General features: G+C 43.2%; 1 long non-coding RNA gene across 1 annotated transcript; it reads right to left on the reverse strand.

Annotated features, from left to right (window-relative positions):
- Positions 1-2349: 2349 nt before the first annotated feature.
- On the reverse strand, positions 2350-3433 carry LOC143508893 (uncharacterized). Its single transcript, XR_013129523.1, has 3 exons — positions 3247-3433; positions 3038-3165; positions 2350-2940 (listed from the first exon to the last, which is right to left on the reverse strand). It is a non-coding gene; the product is annotated as an uncharacterized LOC143508893 (long non-coding RNA).
- Positions 3434-9746: the final 6313 nt, after the last annotated feature.

Here is a 9746-nt window from a genome sequence, read left to right on the forward strand (position 1 = left end):
TCTTGTATAGACTCCAGGGGGCAGTAATACATCTAATCCAGGGGGCAGTAATACATCTAATCCAAAGGATTGCTGTGTGGAATTCATCGAAGCACATTGGTCAGAGAGACTATGTGAAGCTCCATCTGGGGACTGGCTTCAATCAACACATCTTAACAAGTTTGTATTTTTCTTATGACCTTTATGTAGTGCTATTGTTCTTTTTATTGTACACCACCCTTTGCTCTACCCTCAACACAGGCATGAGGGATCTCACCTGTGTGAGTGTGCGGGACTGATGATGCAAGAGTATTTTTACCTTAATCCTCTCTATCCTTGAACCCCAGGATCTGCACCTTTTATCAAACATGAAAAAAGCTTGACTACACAAATCATTTTTCCAGCCACGTTTCAAAAACAGAGCCTGTTCCTGAATACCAAACAGTGAGAGGAAGGTTATAAGTAGACGCTGTTTGCCCCACTGTGGCACTCATAATTCTGGGTACAAACAGATGACCTGCACCTGGTGATCAGTTCAGAACTGGAGAACAATTCACTTACATACTGAGGAAAACAGGCAGTGAGAGTTTGGTGTTTATGAAGCATGCTTTTAGGAGCTCATATGTAATGTAAACACAGAAGGTTGATCCAGGCACAGACTTCACCAGTTTTGCAAATCTTTATCATGAGGGACAATAATTGAATGTTTCCTCTCTTCACCTGATTTGTTTCTGTAAAAGGCCTGATTATCCGATTAATTTAACCTGTTATAGCAATCTAACAGTGTGTGCTCCCACTGACTTAAAGAAGCTGAGAGGAAGTGTCTTACAATGTTGGAGTATAAGAGGAAGCATGTTGCAGTGTTGGAGTCTGAGAGGAAACGTGTTACCATGGAGTCTGAGAGGAAATGTGTTACCGTGTTGGAGTCTGAGAGGAAGCGTGTTGCAGTGTTGGAGTCTGAGAGGAAACGTGTTACCGTGTTGGAGTCTGAGGGGAAATGTGTTGCAGTGTTGAAGTCTGAGAGGCAGTGTGTTGCAGTGTTGGAGTCTGAGAGGCAGCGTGTTGCAGTGTTGGAGTCTGAGAGGAAACTTGTTACTGTGTTGGAGTCTGAGAGGCAGCGTGTTGCAGTGTTGGAGTCTGAGAGGAAGCGTGTTGCAGTGTTGGAGTCTGAGAGGAAGCGTGTTGCAGTGTTGGAGTCTGCTCCACAGCTCTGGATCTCACTGACCTGCACTCTCTTTATTTTCAGCTCATGGCTCTGGGGGCAAATCCTGCCCCTGACAGCAAAATTCACGTTTCACTGGAAAAGTGCAAACTGGTTGTTTTCACCGATATTAGCCAGCCAAGACCAAGACCATGAAATAACCACACTACTGAATCTAGACTAGCACGGAGACTGTGCTATATATGTATGTTTACATTTAACTAAACCTCTTAATAAGAGTGTATTTTGTTTTGTAGGTGCTGAATTAATAATGTCTGTATGTCAAACTATGATATTAATAAATATATCCGGTAAAAGCAAAATATTTCTAAAACAATGTGTCCTGAGAATCATATTATTGTCACATCCAGCTCCGCCCTCCTTCCCAGTCCTGTGTCATCCGCCCTAGCCCCACCCTGTTACCTTGGTTTCCCTTCTGTTTGTCACACACCTGCCCAAATGTTTTCACCTGCGACTCGTTTCTCCTCCCTGTTCAGAGTATATATTCCCCTCAATTTTACTCCCCTGTGTCGGTCTTTGTGTGATTCCATGTGTCCTATTCGCCCTGTACCGGTTTCCTCGCTTTCGGTAGTCTGTGCCTTCCTGTTGCTCATTCCACGTGCTGTTCCGGTTTGTTCGGTTTTGTTTTCCTGTTTTTGATTCTCGTTTCTCTTTGTTGTTCGTTCAGTTATTCCTTCATACGCGTTTCCCCTACGTTAGTTTGTCTCACCTTAGTGGCTCCCTCTCTGTCCCATTTGGTTAGAGTATTTATGCCTGCGTGTTTGTAGTTGTGTTCTATCGTTCTGTCCAGTTTTCTCTGTCGTGTTATTAACGGATCTGGTTGTTGTGTTTTATGCTTGCGTGTGTGTTTGTTGTATGTTTGTTGAGTTAAGTTGCCCTGTGTTACTGGTGTGCTATGCCCGAGTGTCTTAGCCCTTCTGTTCGTGCGGAGTTCTGATTCTGTTTGTATTGTGTTCGCATTATCTCAGGTGTTTGTCGTGGTATGTTTATATTCTGTCCCGGTAGGTTTAGTTGGTAGTTTTCTGTCTAGTCCTTTGCATGTTCTCCCTAGTTTACTTATATCCTTACTTGTTTGCTCTCCTTTGTTTAGTGTGGCGTCTAGGAGTTAGCTAATACCCGACTACGCCACCCCTGAGTTTAGACCTGGAGCGAGGGGAAGCTCCGTGTGAGTTAACAATCTCAAGCCACACAGCTTTACAATCGTACAAACAACGGACAGTTTATTATTTGTTCCAGAAATTGTCAATGATCATATGGGTTTGACTCAGAAAGATGAATAAAACAACTACCTTGCTGGCACAGTAATGGGGTTGGGAGTCCTCTGAGGGTATCCTTATCACACGTGCAGTTAAAACAACACACACAAAAAAAAGATCCCCTATTGCACACCACGATCTCACGGTATTGCACGACAAGTTTATCACACGTGAAGAAGTTTAAAACCAAACATACACTATATTGCACTGCAAGTCACACTAATGGATACCCAAAGTATCAATATCCCAACTCCACACTGTTGATCCAACACATACGGCAACCACCCTTAATTATAAAAAAAACAGACAAGAGTATAATCATAAAACCACAGCAACACGAAGGGGACATATCAATACGGAGAGAACAAAAAAAGAATAAAAGCACAATAGTACAAGGAAAAAAAAAGCAGCTGGCAACCCAAGCACTGTATAGTCTGTTACAAAGTGGCCGGCATCAATCAAAAACTAGGCGCTTGCATTAACCTGGTTGAACAAAGAAAATAAGAAATCATATCACCAATATGCTGAATTTAAAACACCAGAGGCAAGAGATATCAGACAGTTATACATTACATTATACCTTTGAGGGATCACCATACGTCCCGGCTGTAGAGTAAACACAGTCACGGCACCGCACGCCACCTCAGCTCTGCTTCCAAACAAGGAACACGCTACCGGGAATCACAGCGTCTCCCTGCTGATCTCACACTTTACAAGCATAGAGACACCTTAAGCACTAGCTGGACACATATATTTCTAGTCAAGTGCCTACACACAACCACCACGTACCTTCACCATGTACATGCCTAATCAGAATAGTTCTTCGTCCAAACGCTGTTAGCCTAGCCACACTGTTCTGCTCTAAGGACCCCGGGCTGTCTACCTAAATACCTGAACCGCAGGACCACAGCTGCCCCCTGTGATTGCCTGCTTCCTCACACTCCATCACACACACCAGAGGGCAGACCATGCGAGGGCTACATTAGTGTTTTTGTTTCCTTTATTTAATAAATCATTTGAATACTTGCGTTTGCGTCACACCCGCCCCCTTGATTCATTACAAATATTTGACATTCTGATTTTGTGACATTGGTTAGACTTTTTGTATTACTTTCAGTTTTCAGTTCACCTCCCCAAATCCTTTGATGTCAAACTCATCAGCCTTATAATAGACTAATAAACCCAAACACACATGAATTATTATTATCCTGTACCAGAACCCTGATCATTTGAATGTGTAGGGTTCTAGAGCAGCTTGGTTGATTATTTTAATTTGTCGGGTTCTATGGCAGCTTGACTGATGGTTTTGATGTGTGAGGTTCTAGAGCAGCTTGGCAGATGTTAAAGTCTTACTTTTTTTTCCTCCTTGAACGTTGAGAACTGTCGATAGAGTGCTCGGGTACTTGGCATTTTCACAGACCATTCAGCTTTTTTTCTTATTTAATAACAGTCATTTAAAAATGAATGAACCAGCTGGATCCCTTCCGTCTGTCTGAAGAAAAAATGTCAGTCAACCAAAGAGCAATAAACTAGGTTGTGAACGCCTGTGTTTTTATGAAGTATGAGAATTTTGATGTTTTTCATGCTGATATTTGAGTACAGTGTTAAAATCAATAAGTGGGGCTTGTTAATTTGAACATGTACACAGCTTGATAGACAGCATCTGCCTGGTGTGTTCAGGCGGCAGTACACACTCAGGCTGTGGGAGTGTTCTCTCTGGAATGATGAGGGTGTGAGTGTTCTCTCTGGAATTATGAGGGTGTGAGTTTTCAGCTGTGGAAAACTTACACCCACAGCTGTGGGTCACTGCTAGTGCCTAAATGTTCCCCCTGATCCGCCTGTACCTCCTGTGTTCAGTGTCATTCCTAGCTCTGCACTTGTTCATGTGGCTGGATCCATGTTTTAACCAGCCATTCCTTTGCTTTGTGGAGAATCCTGCATAGAAACTGCGGTTGTGAGAACAGCTCTGAGCTGCATTTGGTATTGGGAATCATCTGTGGTCTCAGCTACAGCTCAGGATGATGGAATCTCCATCCTGTACTGCATGCACATTTCCTTCTAGTACTGGGGCAGGGGCACATGGTTTCCATAGCAACTGCCTCCAGTCCATAGGAGACTGCAATGAAATCACTGCCGTCTCACTCTCAGTCTCTCTCTGCTTGTGTGTGTGTGTGGAGAATAAATTCAAAGAATATGGAATATAGAGGTCAATAAATCATTCCTCTGAGAATCCCTGAAGAGAACAGTCTTCTGAAGTTCCCCATAAACAGCTCCTATAAAAGAAACTCAATAGAATTTGCAGGTAAAAGTCATCCTTAATCACTGCAGCTGGGGTGTGCGGCGCATTATCATGGTGGTCTTAAGAGGCTTATGTTCCCTATACTGGGACTATTAATCATGTTAAATGAATATTTCTGAAGGTCTGCTGATCTTAGATCAGTGTTGTCAGGCCTGTCAGATTTGTGCCCCTGTCTAATTGGTATCCCTTGCAGGCCGATGTGGTCCAGTCAGCTCAGCTCGTCTGAGACATCAGTGGAAGGGCAGGTGAAGCTAGTGAAAAATATTTTTATTATGACTTTCAATGTTTGTGTGTGAGATGAGTATGTGCATGTGTGAGTGTGTGTGTGTGTGATCTTGGGTGTGTGGGTGTGAGTGTGTGTGTTTTTTATAGAGACATCATCACGTGTATCAAGTCCAAGCCAGCCGAGCACAGCAGCATTAGGCTAGGAGAACCAGGTAACATAAACCAATCATCTCGCAGGACTCTCACAGCCAGAGAGAGCTGCCAGCGTGTGCATAGCCGGGGCACCGGAGCCATGGACCACACTGCACCAAGCATTTCACGTGACGTCATCATTTTCCTCGCCGAGATTTTCAGATCGATCTGTCCATTCCTCACTTTGGGATCGATCTGTCCGTTCCTCACTTGCTCCTGAGCTGTACAGATCCTGCCTCTTGGCAGTAGCCCTCCTGGTCTGCTAGCAGAGAGCATCACTTTGACAGGCACTCTCACCCCAGGCACACCCTCCAGCTGCTATTATTTATTGTATGTGTGTGTTGGTGTTTGAGTGTGAGGGGGTCCGGGGGTGTTGGGTGTGTGTATACTCAGGAGATCCATACTGCCTAACCTTGCCTCACCTTCTATATTCATGTTCTCATTCCAGATGCTCTTTGGCGTGTTGGTCTCCGTGAAAGAGGCTGAATCAGACACAAGGGAACACAAGGGTCTTCATCCACACTCACAGACCAGCAGAGAGGTAACCAGCACTGAGATAGCGAAACAGTGCCTCCCATCACAACTGGTGATGAAGTTCTGGGGGAATATCACTGTCCTGACACCTCCTATGCCTAAGAACAGGCAGAATGCTGTAAATCCACCAGTACCAGAATCGTACATGATATATTGTGTGGTCCAGCTGTGGACATGCAGAAAATGATTGACTGTATGCTGTATGATCCCCTTACATACTGGGATCACCATAGACAGTAGGCCATTAGATATGAATGCAGCAACCAGCATACCAATAACCAGTACTGAATCACCAACAGGCCCGTTGACAGTCTTGCTGGGGCCCAGGACAAGAAAGTTTCATGTGCCCCCTCCGCCCGCTTACGTCATTTCCTCTGTAGCAGACAATCCTTGTGTTAGGTCATATATAGTATATAATATAGCCACACATCAAAGCTGTTTCTGACAGCTGACTGGTTTATACTTGACGCGACACGAGGGTCCGCGCGGCGAAAATGACGTAATCGCAGTGGCACCGCCCGTGCGTGAGGGCCTCACGCGCTGTCGATTCGCGAGGTCGTGCACCTCTCGAATTTTGTAACTTCGCGCGCGCCTCGCTTCAGCGCAATGAACAAAGTCATGTTTGCCGGTTCCATACACCTTTACAAGGTGGAATTAAAGCACTTGTACGTCACTTTAAAGGTCAATTTCAATATTTCCCAGAACGTTAAACCTAATTAAGTTAAATATTTATACATATACTCGAAATAATTCGCTTTTTAAATCACATTATTTAATGGCTGTTCATTTTCAAAACGCCCAAACGTCTTCACGTTCTCTCATGTTTCGTCCTGGAATTATAAGAGGCTCGTATAACGTAATACAGGAGATTTAGTTTTAAAATACAAGTACTTTAGCTTACTTTAGCACTTTTCAAACCTGGAACACAATGCAACATTAAAATTCGTCAGATAAATATTTTTCCTTTCTTTTCTGCGCTACAGATTTCTGTTTACTTTAACTATCCGCCACTGTATTTCCCGCTGTTGGGCGGGTACCAGCCGGCTACGATCGGTGCTGGATCAAACCATTTTTCAGTGGGAGGCGGGGGTGTATGCACTTAATGGAAAATATGCAGATAGGTAAAAAAAACATATATTTTTAGCCATTGAGCTTATTTTAAGTACATAATTTTATATTATTGAAAAATTTCAATATTATTTAAAATTATAGACTTGAAATAAAAAATAAATTGCTGGGCTCTTTGATGGGCCCCCCTGGCCCTGGGGCCCGGGACAACAGACCCGGTTGTCCCCCCCTGTCGACGGGGCTGATCACCAATACTGAAATCAAACAACTGGTCTGTTTCTGTAAAAGTAAAACTGCTGAAGCAGAGTCATGGGAGAGACTCTAGTTACAGACTACAAACAACAGGCCATGCCACCAGTGTATCCCTTAGAAACAGAGGCTGGAAAACCAGATTGAAGATGAACTTAGATGAAGAAGAAATTTGAAGAGTTCCAGAAGAGCATAAAAATCAAGATGGGGCTAGGCTAGAGAAGACAGACAGTGGGCAGTGCCGACGTGAAGCCCTGGAGTCAGCTGAGCAGCAAGGCTGGCCACCAGACCCAGGAGATACACAAATGCAGCAGTGGCAAGAGGAGTGAATGCCCTTTGCAGCAAAGAAGCATCCAGCACATCCTTTCAGTTTCAGAGCAGCAGAACCCTGAGCATGGAGTCACTCAGGGCTGAAATGGAGCAGCACTGGAGAATGAAGCATCACACCAGCACTCAGCAGAGCAGAGGAGCTCAATCTCCCAGAGCAGGAACTAGTCAGCAGTGCAACAGCAGACGACTAAGAGCAAGTCAAAAGCATGAGGAACATGGCAGACTCCGTCCCTGACATGATCTGTGCTTGCTACCGAAAGAAACTCTGCTTGTCTGCCTAGAGAATAAATTAACATGCTGCTAGGTACTGACACCCACCCAACACAAGCAGAAAAGTACTGGTCATGAAGGACCCTAACAAGGGCCAAATACCATGCACCAACAGGCCAGTAACCTGCCTGTCCTCGGAGGCTCGTGACATGAGTACTAAACATCAGAGGTGGGGACTCGAGTCACATGACTTGGACTCGAATCAGACTCGAGTCATTAATATTAAGACTTTTGACTTGACTTGAAAAAATATTCAGAGACTTAGACTTGACTTGGACTTTTACACCAATAACTTGGGACTTGAATTGGACTTGAACCTGTTTACTTGCAAAGACTTTATTTTTTTTTTACCCCAAATCTAAATCTAAAACGCATATTAATATTTATAAAGTGCGCCCCAATAATTTCATTTCCGTCCTTCTGACGCAGACCGGCGTTACACCAGATTCTGTGACCGTCGAGTTTTGTGACCACAGGGGGCGCTATTTCACAGTTTTTGTTCAGAGGCACAAACGCTTTACGAATGCTACGTAAACTACGCTGATGCACTTTCTTTACTCGTTTTGTTGGTATCCACGAGCCAATATATGACCAATTCTGACAGCAGCCATCAGAATATGTGACCCCACTAAATCTCCAGGTAACAATAGTAGCCTACACCGTGACCCCACAATAACAGAAAACAATGAAAAAATAACCCTAACCTTTTATTAGTCTATATTTAAACATTTTATCCAAATGTTTAGAATAACCATTCGTAATGACAGCATCTTGCTTACGATTAAGCTTGCTATTTTCTTGTAAAATGAAAACGAAACATTCTTGTTTAAGTACATTTATGTAATTAAGAGAAGATAAAATGTAAATGATCTCTCATCTTTTGGCTGGCGGACACCAACAAAACGAGTAAAGAAATGCATCAGCGTAGCATTCGTAAAGCGTTGGTGCCTGTAAAAAAAAAAAGACTCGAAAGGACTTGAAATTCCAAGTTTCAGACTTGGGACTTGACTTGACGGTTGCCTGTTTTGACTCGAGACTTGACTTGAGTTGACTGTCTTTGCTTGAGACTTGACTCGGGACTTGAGGATAAAGACTTGGACTTACCTGAGACTTGCAAAACACTGACTTGGTCCCACCTCTGCTAAACATCAAGCTGATTTAACATACTGTATGTGAATGTACAGCAGCACTACTGAGAATGACACTGCTGACCACACGAAACTTAAAGCACCACCTACTGACAGGAAGAACTGTCCACTGGGATAAGAAGAGCTGTCCACCAGTACAGGAAGAGCTGTCCATCGGGACAGGAAGAGCTGTCCACCAGAGCTTTACGACCAGACAGACCAACGCAACCAAAGTGTTGCACTGTCTACACTGCTGTTCTGTGTAGGGTTAAATCATGGGTTAAAGCAAGAAATTTCATTTGACTGATTTTTTTTCCTGGCAAAAGACAATGCCAGCAATTACTGAAAATGTGGAGTAGTTGGGACACAGCATCTTTTGCCTAATTCTACACAATAAACACATTTATAAAGTATATTAATCTAAACAGCCTGTGTAAGGAGAGAAGAGAGAATCCATGAAGCCACACAATGCACCTGAGCAATAAATGTACATAAATGTTTATATAATGGAGTTATCTGGGGGTCTGATTAAAAGTCAAATTTAGTGAATCCTTATGTGTTTTAAACCTGCTTTCAGTAGGTATGTTACAAAAAAAATTTAAGTCCAAAAATGGCAAATTAAATCACACCACTGGATAGAGCCTTCAAATACAAACAGAACAACAGAAATAAAAAAAGTTATGATATTTAAATGGAAGAAAAATGCGCCTTTTTTCTCTGACTGTAAATGGTAAATTAAATAAAGTCTGTGATCAATTGAGAGATTCTTCAATATAAATAACCACATTTCACTACAAATTTGAATAAAATTTGAAATGTAGTCAGTTGATAGTATGGACGTGACATTATAATTGTGATGATGCGGAGGAGGCAGGCACGACGACACAATGACGGTGAAACACGCAACGTTTAATGGTGACACAGGTGTAGTTAGCACGATAGCGCGAGCACAAAACACGGACACTCAGGCATGAACTCAAGACAAAGACAAGCAC

Source organism: Brachyhypopomus gauderio, chromosome 2 (assembly GCF_052324685.1).
Source record: "Brachyhypopomus gauderio isolate BG-103 chromosome 2, BGAUD_0.2, whole genome shotgun sequence".
Taxonomy (NCBI): Eukaryota; Metazoa; Chordata; class Actinopteri; order Gymnotiformes; family Hypopomidae; genus Brachyhypopomus; species Brachyhypopomus gauderio.